Source organism: Pan troglodytes, chromosome 16, assembly GCF_028858775.2.
Source record: "Pan troglodytes isolate AG18354 chromosome 16, NHGRI_mPanTro3-v2.0_pri, whole genome shotgun sequence".
Taxonomy (NCBI): domain Eukaryota; kingdom Metazoa; phylum Chordata; class Mammalia; order Primates; family Hominidae; genus Pan; species Pan troglodytes.
The window spans coordinates 73997075-74000537 of record NC_072414.2 but is presented as its reverse complement, the minus strand read 5'-3'; the positions used below and the strand labels follow the sequence as shown (position 1 = coordinate 74000537).

General features: G+C 45.9%; 1 pseudogene; it reads left to right on the top strand.

Moving 5' to 3' along the window:
- Window positions 1-2755: 2755 nt before the first annotated feature.
- Window positions 2756-3172, top strand: LOC129137094 (peptidyl-prolyl cis-trans isomerase NIMA-interacting 4-like; annotated as a pseudogene).
- The last annotated feature ends 291 nt before the right edge of the window (window positions 3173-3463 follow it).

Below are 3463 nucleotides of genomic sequence, written 5' to 3'. Positions count from 1 at the left end.
CAGTTGCAGAGATAAGAGGCAGTCGCTTTTCTTCAATGGAGGGGCCAATGCCTACAGAGGACTCACCCAGACCCTTCAATCTGATGTAGCAAATAATAAAGAGAGAGATTCGGTACCTATGGGAACAGCCTCTACTCAGTGACATTCAAGACATTTCAATGCACCATCTACCTCATCTAGCCAGGTGGCACCACCAGCGTGGGGTCCAGGAGACAGTGCATTGGGAAGGGACAGAACAGCGACCTCAGAGACCAGGACAGGCTCAGAGGGACACCTTGACCCTGGGGAAAGAAGGGTAGCCAGGGCCTTGTTTACATGTTGAAATCCTCAGGAGGTCAAGGACGAGCCATGCTGTGAGTGGCTGAGAGGCGCGGGGTTCTGATGGACAACGGGAGGCTGGGGGAGGGCTTTAGGAAATAAGGGACTCTGGTTTGGGTGAAGGAATGGTGGGCTGAGCTTTGTGCAGGGTGAGGCACTAGGGCTGACAGGGGACACAGGGGGATGTGAAAGGACACGAGCAATGAGTAAAATAACTTTTGCCAGTTGTTTCCATGTTCTCCCTTCTTCCAAGAAATCCACTTGCACAGAGATTTTCATCCATAGAAAGCAGAAAACCCCCAAGAGCAGAGGAGGGTCTGCTGTTTATGAAAAACAAGGCTCAGGGCAACTAGGGCCAGAGGCAATAGTTTTTGTTTTCAGAGAAAATTTTACGTTTATTATGTACTTTTTTTTTTTTTTTTAAATGGTGTCTCACTCTGTCACCCAGGCTAGAAAGTGCAGTGACACAATCTGATCTCAGCTCACTGCAATCTCTGCCTCCCGAGCTCAGGTGATTATCCCACCCCAACCTGCTGAGTAGCTGAGACCGCAAGTGCACACCACCACGCCCGGCTAACTTTTTGTATTTTTGATAGAGACAGGGTTTTACTGTGTTGCTCAGGCTGGTCTTGAACTTCTGAGCTTGAGCCATCTGCCTGCCTTGGCCTCCCAAAGTGTTGGGATTACAAGCGTGAGCCACCGCGCCTGGCCTATAGCTAATACTTTGAGGATACAGAGAGATGAAATTCTAGTGATAGGAATATTCCAGGATGAGAATTGGTAGGAAAATACACTGAGTGCAGTCTGGGGAGAGATTACAGTGATTTGGAGAATTAATGGGAAAAGAAATTGAGCTGATAAAGAAGTTTGCATGAGAAAGAGAGGACAGTGTTTGAAAATTAGCTAAAGAAGGATGTGGGGTGTATTAGTTTCCACTTTCTGCCGTAGCAAATTATACAAACTTAGTGGCTTAAAGCAACAAAAACAGTCCGGGTGCGGTGGCTCATGCCTGTAATCCTGGCACTTTGGGAGGCCAAGGCAGGCAGATCACGAGGTCAAGAGATAGAGACCATCCTGGCCAACATGGTGAAGCCCCGTCTCTACTAAAAATACAAAAATTAGCCAGCCATGGTGGCGCACACCTGTAGTCCCAGCTACTTGGGAGGCTGAGGCAGGAGAATCACTTGAACCCGGGAGGTGGAGGTTTCAGTGAGCCGAGATTGAGCCACTGCACTCCAGCCTGGGCGACAGAGCAAGACTCTGTCTCCAAAACAACAACAACAACAACAAAAACATTATTGTCTTGCAATTGTGGGATATCAGAAGTTCAAAAATGGGTTTTATAGTGTTAAAATTGAGGTGTCGTCAAGGCTGTTTTTTTGTTTTTGTTTTTTTTTAAGGCTCTAAAAGAGAAGCTCTTCCTTGCCTCTTCCACCTTATGGAGACCATCTGTATTCCATGGCTCATGGCCCCTTTTCCAGCAACGGCATCTCTCTGATCTGTGTTTCTGTTGTCCCATCTCCTTCTCCTTCTCTGACTCGGGCCCTCCTCTTTCCCTTACGTAAGGACCCTTGGGATTACATTGGTCCTACCTGGATAATCCAGGATCATCTCCCCATCTCAAGATCTTTACCTTAATCACATCTGCAAAGCCTCTTTTGCCATGTAAGGTAACATTCATAGGTTCCAGGGAGTAGGAGGTAGATATGTTTTGGTGAGGGGTGCAATATTCTGTCTACCATACAGGATTAAGGTAGGAGTTTTTTAAAAAATGGGAGATACAGACATGTTTATTCACTGAGGGGAAAGGGCCAGGAGGGAGGGAGAGATTTCAGGCCTAAGGCAGAGATGTAAAGACCGATGAAGAAAGCTCTTCAGGAGGTGAGGCAGGGAGGATTCCCAAGGCACAGGCGTGGGTAACAGTCGTGGACAGGAGGAATGAAACTGGGGCGAAGATGAAGATGAATGCAGAAATAACGTAATTTGCAGTTGCCTGGAAGGAGGTAATATTCTGAAGGGAACTCGAGATGAGGTTCTCAGAGAGAAGAGGGCAGGGTTAAGGATGGAAGCTGAGGATGAGATGCTAATGCGTGATATGTAGGGGCAGTCAAGCAGTCCACAGAACCCCTTCAGGAGCAACTTCTCTGCAACCAGCAATTTCTTTTTTACTTTCTCTTTCTTCCAATTGTGCCTCCGTCTCAGCGGGAGGCTCCCACAATTAATACTGTTCTGGTTGAAGCTACTCTTGGTTCCAGTAAGTGAAAGAAGAGAGGAGAGATGTGTTAGGGGGATTCAGAGGTAGATTCTGGAAGACTTTATTGTGATGAGATCTTTACTGAGCCTGGAAAATATGACAATTTTATGTTTCAGATTCAGTGACATTTTCACAGGATTAGAACACCGTTTCCATGGGGTTAGAAATTTCTAAGCCTGGATGGTACAACAGCAAATTTCCAAGATGCCGCTCAAAGGAAAAAGTGATTCTGGAAAAGGGGGAAAAGGGGGAGCAGCCTCTGGGAGTGACAGTGCTGACAAGAAGGCTCAAGGTCCCAAAGGTGGTGGCAATGAAGTAAAGGTCAGACACATTCTATGTGAAAAACATGGCAAAATCATGGAAGCCATGGAAAAGTTAAAGTCTGGAATGAGATTCAATGGAGTGGCCACACAATATAGTGAAGATAAAGCCAGGCAAGAGGGAGACTTGGGTTAGATGACCAGAGGGTCCATGGAGGGACCATTTCAAGAAGCAGCATTTGCCTTGCCTGTAAGTGGGATAGATAAGCCTGTGTTTACAGACCCACCAGTTAAGACAAACTTTGGATATCATATTATTATGGTTGAATGAAGAAAATAAAATCATATGAAAGACTGAAAAAAAAAGAATTTTCTAAGCCCATGAAAAGGGCACACTTAGAAATTTCTAACCCCATGGGAAAGGGTGTTTGAATCCTATAAAATTGTCATGAAGTTTTTCTGCCTGGCAGAAAAATATGAGATGGTGATCACCATTTGTTTCCTACTCTATTCAAGAGCATTCATTGTGATTAAGGTGAAGGAACCCAGAGGACAGGGACCCAAGGCTGAATCCAGTCCTCTGAGGATAAAAAGAGGATAGGGAAGAGAGGAGAGTACACCTGTCACCTAC